At 44.9% G+C, this 16,697-nt stretch overlaps 1 protein-coding gene across 1 annotated transcript in view; it reads left to right on the top strand.

Annotated features, from left to right (window-relative positions):
- LOC138452918 (NACHT, LRR and PYD domains-containing protein 12-like) overlaps nt 1-16,697 on the top strand; it is a 2,075,892-nt gene that overhangs the window by 1,763,072 nt on the left and 296,123 nt on the right. The gene's annotated exons all lie outside the window — the stretch shown is intronic.

Raw genomic sequence — 16,697 nt, 5'->3', positions numbered from 1 at the left:
TGACATTTCTCTCAGAGGTGTACAGGTGACAAGTCAGTAGCCAAACAGGCCAGTTCATCACATTTCAGGTCATACATTCAGTTCAGGTCAGTTCATATAGTTCATTGCTCTCCTCATGGCCCCAGTCTCTCATCTGCAGTTCATTCAGGTTGTAGCCAAACAGTAAGTGTCTCCACACATCTCTGCAAAGTGTCAATCAGTGCCAAAGGTTTCAGCAAAGCAGTGTTCAGCAAAATAATGTGAACAAAGGAATGTCAACAAAGGAATGTTCAGCAAAGGATGGGCATCAAAGCATAGCCCATAGCAAAGTAGCGTTCCAGCGTAGCAAACGGAACCAGTGTGTCCTCGCAAACGGACAGTCTTCAGTGACCATTTCAGAGCCTCACTGCATCGGCTCTCTCCATGCAAATGATGATTAATTGGAGCAAAACATGCTCTCTGCATTGCAAGCAATCGTTGGTGTCAATCAATCCAGATTCTCAAACACTTTCCTAGATCTATCCTTTCGATAGTGGGCGTATCATTCGCGGTGTCTCAGCACCATTTAGATGGCAACTTTCAAGTAGCAATGGCCCATACACGTCAACATATAGTACGAAAATTCAGATCTGAATACTGTCATGCTCACTCCAGCAGTAGTAGTCTGCTCTACCATGTCCACACCTCTTTCAGACTTCAGCAGATGAACAACAAGGGACCGACCAACGTTGGATGTGTTGAGTGCTGATTTCAAAGCACTATGGTGTCAGATCAATGACCTTGCTCGTTCCCACAAGAGTCAAAGAACTTCACCCCAAATCAAACTATCTTCATAGCACCTGGAACAATGCGTTACCAGAGCCTCACTCCCGGCTCATTCGCATATACTCCGTTCCCCTAGCCCTCAAGCCTGTGACCACTTCGCCCTGGGTCACAATGTAAAGATATTCAGATGGATTCTCTTCTTGCTGCGGATTTCAAAGCAGCCCACAACACAAATTCGGCAGATGCTGAACAAACTTGGCACAGGATGCGTTAGGTGTCGGCTTTCAAAACATCCAGGATCTTACCATGGCACTTCATACTGCAGCAAGGAAATCGGGCAGCAAGCACACAGCATACTTCTCGTAGCAGAGCCATTGACGAAGATCGTAAGGCCAACAAGAAGCATAAAATTACAAAGACATGAAACAAACCATCAAAAACAGTATGTAGATCAATTTACCAAGGTCTAAAAGTGGAATAGAGCTGAGGAAGAAGAAAGGGAATTAGAAAGGGAGGTCAGGGCGGAGGAAGAAGATGAGATAACAGGAGGAGGGAAGGAGGGATGAGAGAGAATGGGGAAGAAGAGGGATGTAGGAAGGAGGGAAGGGATGAAGGAGAGAAATAGTGAAAGAAGGAGGGGAGTCAGGATGGGGGTAATGAAGAAAAGATTTCAAGGAGGCGCGGAAGGAGTAAGAGGAAATGGAACGGATTGAGAGAGGTAAAGAGTTTCAGTGTAGAAGGGCTAGAAGCTGAAAGGAACGTAAACGAGAAGAGGCACAAGGGGATGGAGGAACAGTGAGTAAGAAGAGATCAGCAGATCGGAGGGAGCGAGAATGAGAGTAGAAAGAAAGGAGAGAGGAAAGGTATGGGGGAGCGAGATTGTGAAGAGATTTAAAAATGAGACAGAGGAAGTTAAATTTAAGTTGGGAGTGAAAGGGAAGCCAGACGAGAAAAGAAAGCGAAGAGGAGATGGAATCATGAGGTGCAAGAAGACAGAGGGTACGAATGGCAGAGTGGTAGAGGGATTTGAGGGGAGCAAGATGAGAGGCAGGGAGTCCAAAGAGGAGAGAAGAACAGTAGAAAATGCGAGAGAAGATGAGGGAAGATATTAAGAGTTTAGTAGCATGGAAGGTGAGGGAGGAACGGATTTTGCGAACATTGAATAGGTGATAGCGACAGGCGCGAGAGGTAAGAGAAATATGATGGGTAAGGGAGAGGGTAGAGTCAAGGTGGAGGCCTAGGTTGCGAGCAGAGGCAGAGATAGGGAGGTTAGTAGGTGGAAAGAGAATAAAAGAAGGGGGAGACGGAGGGGGAAGCATATTGTAGGGGAAGAATAAGTCTTCTGTTTTTTCAGAGTTGAGGGAGAGAAAGTGGGATGACATCCAGTTTTTAATAGCAGTAAGACAGGAAGAAAGATTAAGTTGGAGCTCGGGAGTGAAAGAAGAAAAGGAGAGGAAGATCTGGGTGTCATCTGCGTACAAATGATGTGATATGCCGAAAGAGATTATGGGGGCGAGAAGTGAACTGTAAAGTGAGAAAAGGAAAGGGCCAAGTACAAAGCCTTGGGGAACATCGAAATCCAGGGGGAGAGTGGAAGAGGTACGATCCCCCCAAGAGACAGCAAAAGAACAGTTGGAAAGGTAGGAGGAAAGCCAGTTGAGGACAGAGCCACTGATAAAGGAAGAAAGAGTGTTGCGAAGTAAGGGGTGATCCACGGTGTCAAAGGCCATGGAGAGGTCAAGGGGGATGAGGACAGAGGATTGCTTAGAGTAGCGAACTGTAACGAGGGAGTTGAGAACGTAGGTGAGGGCAGACACCAGATTGAGAGGGGGGAAGAAGGGAGAAATTGGTTACAAAGTTTGAGATTTGAGAGTAGACTAAACGTCCGAGAAGCTTAGAAAGGAATGGTAGAATCGAAATTGGGTGAAAGTTGGATGCAAGGAGGGGGTTAGCAGAGGGTTTCTTCAAAATAGGAATGATAGTAGCGTGCTTGAAGGCAGAAGGGAAGGTGGCAGTAGAGAGACAGATATTGAACAAGGCGGTAAGGTAGGGAATGAGAAGAGGGTAGATTTTAGGAATCAGAGGGGTGGGGAGGGGATCAGAGGGGGCAGTGGTAGGGTGAGTTTTAGACAGGAGGAGGGAAATGTCAGAAGCAGTAACAGGAGAGAAGTCAGACAAGTAAGAGGAAGGAGTGGAGAGAGATGAGGGAGGAGGGGAGTAAGAAGGAGTGGAAAGAATGTTTTGACGAAGAAAGAGTATTTAGGAAGAGAAAAGGTCGGCGAAATTGGAAGTGGAGAGGGAAGAAGTAGTAGAGAGTTCAGGAGAGGGGAGAGAAAAGAATACGTTATAGTGTCTGAAAGATATGACGAGGATGGGAGGCTTAGGGTGGAGAAGGTTGGACTAGTAGGTACGTTTAGCTAAGCTGAGGCAAGAGTTATAAAGAGAAATAGGAGGCTTGATTAGCAGGAGAGCAGAGCTTGAGCCAGCATCGCTCAAGTCGACAGAGGCGACTCATAGACAGAAGATGAGGAGAGAGCCAGGGTTGAGAGGGTTACCGGGTACGGGTACGGCGGAAGGAGGAAGGGGGGTAAAGTTGATTGAGACTGAAAGAAATAGAGTAGGACAGAGAGGATAAAGCTTCATTAGCAGAGAGAGAAGAGAAGACAGAAAGAGGGGGGAGGGAGGAAGAACAGGAGTCAAGGAAGAGAGAAGGGTTGAAGTTACGGAGATCCCGTCTATACAAAGAAATGTAGGAAGAGGAGGGAGTGGGCAGAGGGAGATGGGTAGAGAGGGAGAAGGAGAGTAGAGCATGGTCAGGAAGATAGTTGGGAAGGGTAGAAACTGGGGAGGAGGAGAAGGTTGAGATAAAGATTAGGTCAAGAGTGGAGCCAGAGGAGTGAGTAGGAGAAGTAGGGAGGAGAGTGAGGAGGTAGGAGTCAAGAATGGAAAAAAGAGGGGAAGATTGTAGTGAAGAGGGGAGGTGAAGGTTGAAGTCACTGAGTACAGTAAGGGGAGAGGGGGTGATGAGAGAGAGAAGGTGGTCTAGGTCATCACAGAAGGAGGAGAGGGGGCCAGGGGGTCTATAGATAATTAGAAAGGAAATAGCATGAGGAGAAGTGAAGGATTTGTACAGGTATTCAAAGGAAGGGGAGGTAGGAAGAGGCATTGTAGAGGGTGAGGATAGACATTTAGAGTGATGGAGGAGACCAAAGCCACCACCACGACCAGAGGGACAGGAGACATGAGAGAAGGAGGAAGAGGAGGTAGCGAGGGAAGCAGGTACAGTAGAGTTGTGAAGAGGGATAAAAGTTTCAGTTATACAGAGGAAATGAAGGTTAAGTCGCAAAAACAGAACAAATGCAAATCTACCTCTGGGGATGGGGGGTGGTGCAATCTGTGTTACAGCTATGCTAGGGACACACAAACAAACCCAAACACTAGGAATAACACGAAAATGAGATAACATGACATGAAAGAAAATACATGAATCGATTCAACAGAAAACACTTTATTCATGCATAACACTGCATAATAAAACTGCAAATAGCAAAGCAAACGAATCTGCAACCCCTTTTGCATGGGTGCAATCTCTAATGGCCTAATTACAATTACCCAGTCCTGCTGAGTCTAAAATGCATTGCTGTCTAGTAACAACAATGCCTAGTAGCAACATGTGGCAAACGTCAGCATTTCTCTCATCCCCATATACATTGGCACCTTCTAATGGGCCAATCCCTGCCTAATGAATCTCCCCTTCAATCAGTGTGTCAAACTTCTGCCAGTGTGTGTGCAAATCTTAACAAACCAGCTTCCTAATCAATCAGTAGGCCTCAACCAACATTAGTCCCCTTTTGATGTGAACAAGCTTCCGAGGCAGCCTCATCTGTTCTCCCCTCAAATGGGTCTCATCTCATCTAGCAAGCCTCGAACAGGGCCTCTTTGCCTGCTCCCTCAGCCAGCCTCCACCGGTCTGATCTCCTGCCAACTGCTCTCGTCTCTAAGCTCGATCTGCAACTATCAGACTGGTCTCTTGAACTGCTCCGAATCTGCTCTCCCAAAATGGCTCTCCAGTGGTTCTCCCAATTTGCTCTCGAACTCTCCACCTGGTCTCTCAGTTTGCTTTAATTACTGCAAAACCTCACCCCTGGTTATAGTGTGCAATGACACACATACATCTCGAGGGTAACATGTCAAAACTCATAGCTAACCATTCTCTCTTCTGCAAGCAAGCATTTTCTAAAAGCAAGCAAGCACCATGAAGTCTGGTGGAGTGTGTGTGGATGTTCTAGTCACTGTGACATTTCAAACAGGATGGAACTGCATTCAGAACTGTGTCTTCTGTCTGCACATGGCCTTCTCTCTGTTACAAAATCATTTTCTCTCTGTGTCAGCTTAAGACTGGCTTCCACCACAAACTGTGCAAAGGCACTCTGTCCCCAGATGCCTCCCACCTTCTCCTGCTGTCTCAGACAACAGATAAGGTTCCACCTTATTCATTTGTCTACTAGGTCAAAAGCGACCTCTGCCTGCCAAAACTCTGTTTACATTCTTTCTCTCAGTGTACCATAACAACTCTCGTGCACAGTGGAGCTGCTAAATGTGTCTCTCAGAATGGCTTAGAGAGCCAGTTTTATGCATCTAGCGCTCAGCTACATTTCATATCTCTTCAAGAACTACATAAGGTGGCTCAATGTGCATTCAAAGTGCATATACATGCGAGTTAGATGCAAACATGGCAACATCATATCCAAGCAAGCCCTTCACATGACAGTATCTATTTCTCTAGCAAATGCATACAAAAAGTGTGGCTTCAATGCAGCATAACAATGTGGATATAATGGATATTTGTAGATCTGAAATTAGCTCATGACAACTCATATTCTAGACCAACAATGCTATTCACTAGTGGGACTTTGACTGAAAATTATGTTTCGAGTAATATTGGAAATATTTTATTGGCTGATCATGCTCTGATCACTATGCATCTGAAGCCAAAGTTTGATTTCTGTAAGTCATTCTCCTGGAAAATGAACACTTCCATTTTGTGCGACGAGGATATGCTTGACCAGATTGTTTCTGGGGCGAACCACTTTGTGGACGAGAACCGCTCTGATGCGATCAGTTTACAGAACGTGTGGGAGGCATTTAAATGCACCATGCAGGGGAATGTACTGGGCTTATTAAGTGGGAAGCAAAAAAAAATGATGAGAGAAATAGATTGGATTTGGATCTGAGAATAAGAGGTAGCTCTCAGGATTTCATGCTTGATCAGAAGAACATTGCAAAATTAAAAGAACTATGGAAACTGAAAAGAGAAATGGATAATATTTTGTCTGAGAGAGCAGAACGTAACCTATATTACTCATGGTGCAGCTATTTTGAAAGGGGTGAGAAATGTGATAGATGGCTAGCGTATAGATTAAGAAAAAGGAATTGAGATGCAGCAATCACTTTGATCTTGGATCCTGACGGCAAAGTTACTTTTGATCCAAAATGATCAATAGTATATTTAGACAATATTACATCGATTTGTATCATAATGAGTCAACCATTTCAGGTATAGGGAACATTTGTTTCATAACCTTGAAATCCCAAAGATTTATGGTGCAGATAGCTTACTCCTTGAAAAGGGACTGACGGTTGAAGAACTGACTGCAGCGTTTCAAAAATTGAATACTAGTAGGTCCCCGGGCCGGATGGACTTCCTGACGAATTTTATGGAATGCTACCAGATTCGGCCCTTGGATTAACGAAAGATACATTGTTGGCGTCTCAAGGGGACTGCGTATTGCCTAAGAGTAGTGGTCATGCATTGATTTAGGTATTTCTCAAAAAAGGGAAGGGAGACTATTTGCCATCTAGCTGCCGCCCAGTTACTCTTATTAATACTGATAATAAAGGCTTTGAGAATTGAAAAGTTTCTTCCATCATTAATCCATGATAATCATTCAGGATTTCTAAAGAAGAGGCGTATATGCATACCTCAAGCAATATCCGCAGATTGTTTCAAACAATGGGTCAGGTCTTGAACTCAGATAAGGATATTGCAGTCCTTACTCTCGATGCCGAAAAGGCGTTTAATCGAATAAATTGGGAATACTTGTAATCTGTTCTACGCTACATGAAAATAAGTAAGGACTATATCTCATGGATTGAGTTACTGTATAGAAATTCTACTGTGGATGTGAAAACAAACGGTTTGAGATCAGAATCCTTTCAACTAGAAAGGGGTACCTAGCAAGGATGTCCGCTTTCGCCACTTTTATTTGTTATTGCAATCGAACCATTGGCTATTGCGCTAAGGAATGAATCAGAGTTATGTGGGCTGAATTGTTGGGGGGTTATGCAGAAGGTATGGTTTTATGCGGATAATCTTTTGCTTGTCTTGCAGGATCTGAGTAGTTCGCTACCCATTTTAATGCGACTTTTAACCAGTTTTCATGAGGCCTCTGGATACAAAATTAATTGGATAAAATCTGAGGTCATGCGCCTTACTTATTTGTGTGATAAGTCTTTGGTCACATCCATGGGCTTCAGGTGGTGCAAAACTAGAATGCGTTACTTAGGTATCTGGCTGACACCTTTGGTTGACGACATGGTTGAAGAGAATTTGAAGGAGGTTTGTAAAGATTTCAAGATGGATCTGGAAATATGGTCATTATTGAATTTGTCACTGTGGGGCAAGGTCAATGCCCTCAAGATGACTTTGGCCCCAAAAGTGAATTACATTCTTAACATGTTGCCTCTGAAGATTCGTCCGCACCATTGGAAGGAATGTGAGCGAATAATGCAGGAGTTTATTTTGAATCGCAAGCCCTCACGGCGCAAAATTTGGAAACTCCAGCTGCCAGTGGATCGTGGTGGGTTGGGAGTGCCACATTTTTTAGACTATAACTTGGCTTTTTCGGCCCAGTCTTTTGTTCCATATCTGGATAGTGAGTTGGATGATTGGTCTTTTGCGGGGGCAAGTGTTTCTGGCCCGTTGAACCCGAGAGCACTCTTGACTACTCAAACAAAGTTGGGAGATGGGAGGATACCTAATTTTTACGGGAAGGTTGGAGGAGTCTACTAGAGCTGTTGGGAGTTCAGAGAATGGAAAGGTACTGTTTTGGCGTTAGTGGGTCTGAGGCGGAGTAAAATGGATTGGAGATTTTGAGAGAGATGGAAGATGGCTATCTGGAGAAGAAGTGGAAGAGAAATGGGAGCTTGTGGGTTTTTTGAAGGCTGATTATAAACTTTTGAAGAAGTCGATTGGTGAAAATGACTGGTCAAATACCATATACTTGAATCTTTTCTTGACTAAGCCGAAACATAGGGAAGGGGGATTGGCTAGTAGATTATACTAGTTGATAGTTGTGAATTACAGGGGTAATGATGACCTACGGGAGGAATGGGGCATGATGATTGACTTCAATATAACCCCAGATGTTTTGGCATAGTATGTGTAGGAATGTAATGCTTTGCTCACTTAATCTTGGAGAGAGATCCAGGCAAATTAAGATCTTGAATAAAGTTTACTGGTATCTGGAACGTTTGATGAAGCGTGGCCTTTCGGATTCAGATGAATGTTGGGGTTGTGTCCATCAGAATCCATCAGAATGGTACTTTTTAGCATATGTTGTGGAATTGTGCTATAGTCTGTGGTTTTTGGACAAAAGTATGTGAGGCATGTGAGATTGTGTTAGGTGAGAATTTTGACTTGGATTTCAAAACAATGATCTCAGGAGACGATGAGTTGTTGAATGACTTGAATGTTTCTCAGATAAAGTGGTTGTTCAGAAGTGTTATTGTTGGCAAACGGTTGATCCTACAGGGATGGAAATGTTGCACCACTGTTTGATGAATGGATTGAGGAGCTGAACAAACGTGCGAGTGTTGAAAAGGTGATTTACAGGAAAAACAATAGATTGGTCACTTATAATAAGATCTGGGGGAAATGTATTGATTTGTACTAGTCTCATTTCGAATTTCTGTCTATCTTCTTGGGTGGGGGGATTCACTGTGATTGTATATAGGTTTCATGCTCTTGTTTTAGTTATGGTGTTGTGCTTTAATACTTATTTGTTTCATGGTCATTGATTGTTCATTTGTATTATATTTTTATATTGAAAATTGAAATAAAGGTATACAAAAAGAAAGTCTTCAGTGATGATTCCTATGGCACTGTCACGGTCATTGACACTGATGACAAACAACATGGAAAATGTAGCGCAGCAACATATACTCATGGATCTTTGACCTCCAGCCACTCAGTCTCTAGAGGACTCGGATTTTCACCTAAGTCAACGGATAACCCCCATCAGCATTTCAGTCGCAATGCGATACGATGGCTGCGCTCACAATCTCGCCTGGCCCTTTTCTCAAATTGTACAAGATTCTGAATGAAAACACAAAGGATCACGCCACACTCTTGGCAATGATTTGTCGAAAATTATCTTTATTGAATCATTTGTCACATCTTTACAATCTAGAGTGGACCATGAGGCAGAATGTGCTAACACAATTCAAAAGAAACTACAGGAGGCTTTGGACCTGGAAAGAGCAGACAAATCATGTCTATTGAACTCAGTGCTGGAACTGCACCAATTAATATTGTTGGTTCAACATGGGAAAGCAGGACATCCTTCACTTTTGAGACTGGACTCAAACCTCTCGCGAATGATGATTGTATAGTAGTGGGGTCATCTGTAGGGAATGGAGAAAAATCACAACTCCTCAGAAATTCCACTAGAAAGCAGAGAAGACCTATCCGTTGGATCCTTGGGTTTACAACAGATCACAAACGTAAACACTCATAGAACGGATGTGAAAGGTTTGTCTACGGAGACCATTTCCTAACAGATGGAGAACCCATTCCCACAGCAACCTAACTTTCCCAACATCCAGTGAACTTCTGGCCTAGAGTGGCCTCCACACAGCCCTTCCATATATTCCAGAATCAGAAAAGCAGAAAATGACTAGTGCAACAACAAAGGATACACTGAGACCTAAAAAATAAACAGAATCTCCTGATGCCTAAAAACAGGAATTCTAGTTATTAGAAATAGTTAGTTCCCAACTGATATCACTTCTCGAGACGTGATGAAAAACAATCATCAGGAAAAAGGGCTAAAAACGATGGTCTCTATTGATAGGCCTAGCAATGGTCCCTACAACAACCTTGATGAGGGTGACAACAACTTGGAACAGAGCGAAATAAACTGCTTAAATTTTTCTACTTATACAATCAACGATTGTGACTTCACTGACAATGAGCACAACTCTTTGAACCTGTCAACACGGATTGTGGACCTGAGGTCGCAGAGGCCAGGCATCTGGTCTCCCTAGGAATCCTATCAATATTGGGCTATAGCCTAGCCTTAAATCTACAAAGGATATTAGTCCTTTTTGGACTCTCACAGAAAAATGAGAAGCAATAAATAAAAAAAATAGAAATATGGTGAAGAAAGGTTGTCTAAACCTCAATGCTACGGGCCCTTCTACCCTCAAATTGGAACCAATGGGTAGTGTGAGAAATCTAAAGTTTTCTCACCTGCTAGTCCCTGGGGATCTGTCATCCAGGTATGCCAGGACAGGGCCATCGCTATTGGATCCAGTTCCTGGGAGAGGACCTGTGGGGGAGGATCATCTGGATGAGGAGTCTTCGGGGAGTGGAAGTGGGACACTGAACGTTGAGACGTGGTATCCCCTTCCCTGCAACATCTTTTCCCCATCCTACTGGGTAGGATACCTAGAAGTTCAACCCTCCCCTTTCCTGACACAGACAGTTCATCAGGAGTGACAACTGACTAACAACAGAGCCGTATACATGACATGTCCCAACACAAGGGCCAGGCAGAGTCAGGCAATTACTGATAATTGCACACACCTGACTTCCATCACATCCCCACACAGATAAAAGGCGGAGCATGAAAGCACACTCGGAGCAAGGCAAAACGCACGAGGATGCAGCAGTACACATTAAAGTGTTAGGGAGAACTCTCCAGAATGGCTAATTTCCCTTACCTCCTGAGTCTCTATGCAGCTTTGCTGGATTTCTAGGATTTATTTTTTTTACCTCGTAAGAGTGTGAGCCTTTTTTCCAATGCTTACATGTGTTTTGCTGTGTGTGTTTAATATTTTTGTGTTCATAGACTGTAGAGCCTCACCTACTCCATAGGCGTTATCGTTTTACTGTGTGTTACAAAGCACCTTCAGTGCAGTGACACAGGGTTGTCTTTTTCAGACTTCCCACTTTAAACTCCTTTTTCTCGGACTGACTACTGTCTCCCAGAACATGTAAAGTTGCCATTGACTTTATTAGTCTTTTTAAAAATCACAGACCCAGTACAAACTATCTGACATAGAGTTCTGGAAAGGGTTAATACCTATCCCTGTTTGTCTATCTCTCATGGAACATTGTTTCTTTCCCTTTTCATTAGGATGTGGCTGGTGGCAGTGGTATCTACTTTATTTTTCATACCGTGGTTATTTTAAATAGCCATGGTATTGTTTTAGGCTATCTTAGTAGCCTCGAACTTAAACACGCTGCACCATATTTACTTTTATACGGTTCAAGCTGGGTTTATTCTCCATTTCTTTTTGTAAAAGTCTTTCTCGTGTTTTACTCTGCGCACCATACCAGGTGAAAAAAATAAATCCTAGAAATCCAGCAAAGCTGCTGAGGGACTCAGTAGGTAAGGAAAATTAACAGTGCCATGAGGAGCCCGTAAGACAGTCCGAATAGTGCCCAGCAGTCTCAGTGCCATGCGAGTCTAAAAGCCAGACTGAAGAGGGCCAAGCAGTCTCAGTGCCATAAAGAGCCCGAAAGCCAGACTGAAGAGGGCCAAGCAGTCTCAGTGCCATGAAGAGCCCGAAAGCCGGACTTAAGAGGGCCAAGCAGTCTCAGTGCCATGAAGACCCCGAAAGCCAAACTGAAGAGAGACAAGCAGTCTCAGTGCTATGAAGAGCCCGAAAGCCAGACTGAAGAGAGCCAAGCAGTCTCAGTGCCATGAAGAGCCCAAAAGCCAGACTGAAGAGGGCCAAGCAGTCTCAGTGCCATGAAGATCCCGAAAGCCAAACTGAAGAGAGACAAGCAGTCTCAGTGCCATGAAGAGCCCGAAAGCCAGACTGAAGAGAATCAAGCAGTCTCAGTGCCATGAAGAGCCCAAAAGCCAGACTGAAGAGGGCCAAGCAGTCTCAATGCCATGAAGAGCCGTAATCCAGATTGAAGGAGGCCAAGTAGATTATTAGTCTCAATGTGTTGCTGGATCTGAGAGTACGCAACTCTATCCAAAATCTTCAATAAAAAGGTGACGTAATGGGACGGTAGTTGCCTACCGAAGATGGGTTAAGGGAGGCCTTTTTAATCACAGGACAGATGCACCCCTTTTTTAGTGAGTTGGGAACAATGGAGGTTGCAAAGGAGGAGTTGACCAGGCGCGTAACCAGAGGAGCCAGGCAGTCAAAGGATTCTTTCATTTTCGAAGGAGGGCAAATATATTCATGGCAAGAAGAAGGCTTAAGATGTGAGACAATATCAGCACGATCAGCCTCACTGATCTCTCTAAAGTTACAGACAGGCGTAGTGGAGGCGGGAGGTTGGACATGGAGAGCAGGACTGGCTATGATACTAATGGGCAAGAAGAAGGCTTAAGATGTGAGGCAATATCAGTGAGATCAGCCTCACTGATCCCTCTAAAGTTAAAGACAGGAGTAGTAGAGGCAGGAGGCTGGACGTCGAGAGCAGGACTGGCTATGATACTAATGGGTAAGAAGAAGGCTTAAGATGTGAGACAATATCAGCGAGATCAGCCTCACTGATCTCTTTAAAGTTAAAGACAGGAGTAGTGGAGGCAGGAGGTTGGGTTTGGAGAGAAGGACTGGCTATGATACTAATGGGCAAGAAGAAGGCTTAAGATGGGCTTCTCACTAAGGAGCTTCTCAACAAGGGGTGCTTCCTGTCTGGAGCCTGTCCAGAGGCTTCCGAGGCCCTGGCCACAGGACTCTGCAAAATACCGGGTAAGCCTCCCCTGATTTTAGAACCTAACCAGAACACTATAGATCTGACTAACCCAAGACATTAAAGGCGCCATTCCACGTGGGTGCATTTACGCCCCTCCATCCCTGGATATTTGCTCGCATATACACATCATTACTTATCGCAAAGTAATTTTGTTCTGTCTCCACTATGTGCGCCAATAGCAATGCTGAAGATTCTATAACGCTATCACGTGTGCAAATTCCAACTTTAATCCATGCACGCTCAGTCCAATGCGCAACCTCGCCCTAGCACTAATACGCTCTAGCATTTTTCCTGATTGCTATGTGTTCCAATACTCTGAATGTGCATTAGCACCCTCACCTGTTTGCATTGTGTTCTAGTACTCTGAATGTGCATTAGCACCTTCACCTGATTGCATTGTGTTCTAGTACTCTGAATGTGCATTGGCACCCTCACCTGTTTGCATTGTGTTCTAGTACTCTGAATGTGCATTAGCACCTTCACCTGATTGCATTGTGTTCTAGTACTCTGAATGTGCATTGGCACCCTCACCTGTTTGCATTGTGTTCTAGTACTCTGAATGTGCATTAGCACCCTCACCTGATTGTATTGTGTTCTAGTACTCTGAATGTGCATTGGCACCCTCACCTGATTGCATTGTGTTCTAGTACTCTGAATGTGCATTAGCACCCTCACCTGATTGTATTGTGTTCTAGTACTCTGAATGTGCATTGGCACCCTCACCTGTTTGCATTGTGTTCTAGTACTCTGAATGTGCATTGGCACCCTCACCTGATTGAATTGTGTTCTAGTACTCTGAATGTGCATTAGCACCCTCACCTGATTGCATTGTGTTCTAGTACTCTGAATGTGCATTGGCACCCTCACCTGTTTGCATTGTGTTCTAGTACTCTGAATGTGCATTGGCACCCTCACCTATTTGCATTGTGTTCTAGTACTCTGAATAGCCCTTTCGCATCTCCACTACGTAAATGTACTAAAATGAACTTCCCAGTAACCAGTGCTTTAGGTCTCTGTGCTAAAGTCGATTCTAGATGCCAGTTTTCTTAAATATCTTCACTGCTTCTCCACAACGTAAAGGTACCAATTGTTAGCTCATGGCACCTCCCAGACAATAACGACTTAGGTACTTCACTGAAGTAACTACTTAATCTAGCCTCCTGTGCAGCCTGTGTTGAAATTTGCTCCCGGCCCAAACTGTGCAGCTTGTATTAAAATTCGCACACTGCTTAACTGCCCACCTAGCCATCCGCTATGTCATCCTTCCATAGAGCCACGCTAGCGCTTGCCTCCATCTTTCCTCTAGTCAACACAGGGACACCAGCACCCCACAACCACTCCCATGCTACCCTACCCTTACCCAAACCCCACTCTCCCTTCACCATCAACCCCACAGTCCATGTCGCCCCACTCAGCCCTTCTGAATGGATATTACGCTACGCCACACGTCCTATACCTCTTGTCCCACCCCTATTCCACATACGTAACCAAAGACTCGGCACTCGGCTCACCAAACCCCAAGCCTTTTCCAAGCCCAAAATCACACCCAGCCCCACCCCTCACCCTCCACCCCACAGGAATTCCAAAACCAGCAATCCCCCACTTCTACCTCCTAACCTCAAAGGAGCCCTTATCAATGCTCGGTCTCTTGTGGCACACGCCCCAGAGATCTCGGACATTATCACCCTCAACAGTTTGGACTTCCTAGCAGTAACCGAAACCTGGCTCCACCAGGCAGCAGGCTCTGCTCTCTCATTAGCCCTACCAGAAGGGTACTCCATCATCAGAGCCGATAGAACTTCCAACAAAGGCGGAGGAGTAGCCTTCATCACCAAGTCCCACCTAGCACTTAGAGCCATACCCCAAATAAACTTCCACTCCGCAGAACTCTTATCCATGAAACTCTCACTGACACCAACCACCACAATACTCATGCACCTTGTCTACCGGCCCCCCGGCCCATCGTCCACTTTCGAGACCGATATTCTTGACCTCTTCTACACACACACCAAACTCACTTCAAAAACCATCCTCCTAGGTGACCTAAAGCTTGGCCTCCATGACCCCAATGACCCACATGCCCTATCCCTGGCCAACTCCATATCCAACCTCAGTTTTGCACACAGAATCTCCATGCCAAACCACTCCAAAGGCAGGACCCTGGACTGGATCGCTGACCTTAACTGTGCCATCACTGTTACCCAAAATGAGCCTGTTGCATGGTCCGACCACCACCTCATCCAGTTCTCCATCCCAGGACCACCCCCCACAAAAACCAACACCGAACCTCCATCGGTAGCCAGAAACTGCCGTAACATCTCCATAGAAAGCCTCCAACCACTCATTAAAAATATTCTCTGCAAACCAAAAGCTAACAACCTCGACCCAACATACCTAGTGGACCTCTACAACAACACCCTCAAGTCAGCCTTAGACACTGTCGCACCCCTCAAACTCAGGAAACCTAAACCCCAAGCACACCTCAACAAATGATTTACCCCTGAGTTAAAAAACCTTAGAACCTTAAAAAGAGCTGCTGAAACCACCTGGCGAAAAACACCCTCTATCTCCAATAGAACAGCGTTCACGCTAGCATCCGCTACTTACAAAACAGCCATCTTATAAGCCAAAAAACATACCTACGATACTAGAATCCAAAACGCCAATTCCAGAACAAAAGAATTATTTAACATCCTAAAAGAGCTAGAGTCCCCAGCACCCGCTACCCAAGACTGTATCAAAAATGCAGACTGGTGTACCAAAATACAGCAAGCCCTAGCAGACAAAATTACCCACCTCCAAAACAAAATCAAAGCTAAAAAGGCTACCCTTCAAAAGGACCGCCAAGCTGCTAACCTCCACCTCGATAGAACCCCCACCTGTCCACCTTTCACTTTCTCCCAAATAACACCTAAGGAAGTAGAAAACATTATTAAAAGCCTAAAACCCTCTCACTGCCAAGGTGATGTCTGGCCAGCCACCATCATTAAGGATGGAGCCAAACTCCTTGCCCCCTTCATAACCACTGTGATCAACTCCTCCTTCGCCTCCAATCAGGTACCCCAAAATCTTAAGGAAGCCTGGGTCATGCCACTACTAAAGAAAGCCAATCTGGACCGGAATATTCCCACCAACTACAGGCATATCACCACAGTCCCCTTTCTCCTAAAGATCCTGGACCGTGTGGCATACTTGCAGATCCAGAAACACTTAGATGTGAACAACCTCCTCGGCCTCAGACAATCCGGATTCAGACCTAGACATGGGACTGAGACTGCTCTCCTAGACCTAAAGATTCAAATGGACGAGGCAAAGGATAAAGGCAAACTTGCAATCCTCCTATTACTAGACCTATCCGCAGCTTTTGACCTTGTCGACCACCAAATCCTGACCAAACACCTCTCCACTGCCGCAGCTTTCTCTTCCAATGCATCTGATTGGATCAAATCTTTTCTAGCAGACCGCACCACCAGAGTCTTTTCACCCTCAGCCTCCGCATACCCAACTCCAATCCTGTGTGGCGTCCCGCAAGGATTGTGTGTGTCACCCACGTTATATAACATCTTTACGAAGCTCCTCTTCGACCGACTTGACAACCTGGGTGTAGTCTATACCAACTACGCTGACGACACCCAAGTCCTCATCCACCTCACCGGCTGTTACGACCATGACTCTAAATTACTCAACAGCATCTATCTCGAAATCCAAGCCTGGATGGCTAACAACGGTCTTTGTCTCAATGACAACAAGACAGAGCTGATAATCGTAGGCTCTCAGGCTCGCCTGAACAAACTTGACCACAGCTACTCGTATTTTGCCATTGACAACAACACAATCAGCGTCTCCAAGGAGATAAAAACCCTGGGGGTCTACCTCGATTCAACCCTTTCCCTCAGAAAACAGGTCAACAGCATTGCATCCTCCACAGCCTACACAAACAAACTTGTAT

Source organism: Ambystoma mexicanum, chromosome 4p (genome assembly GCF_040938575.1).
Source record: "Ambystoma mexicanum isolate Mex_15411 chromosome 4p, UKY_AmexF1_1, whole genome shotgun sequence".
NCBI lineage: Eukaryota > Metazoa > Chordata > Amphibia > Caudata > Ambystomatidae > Ambystoma > Ambystoma mexicanum.
This window is presented reverse-complemented; position numbering and strand designations above follow the sequence as displayed.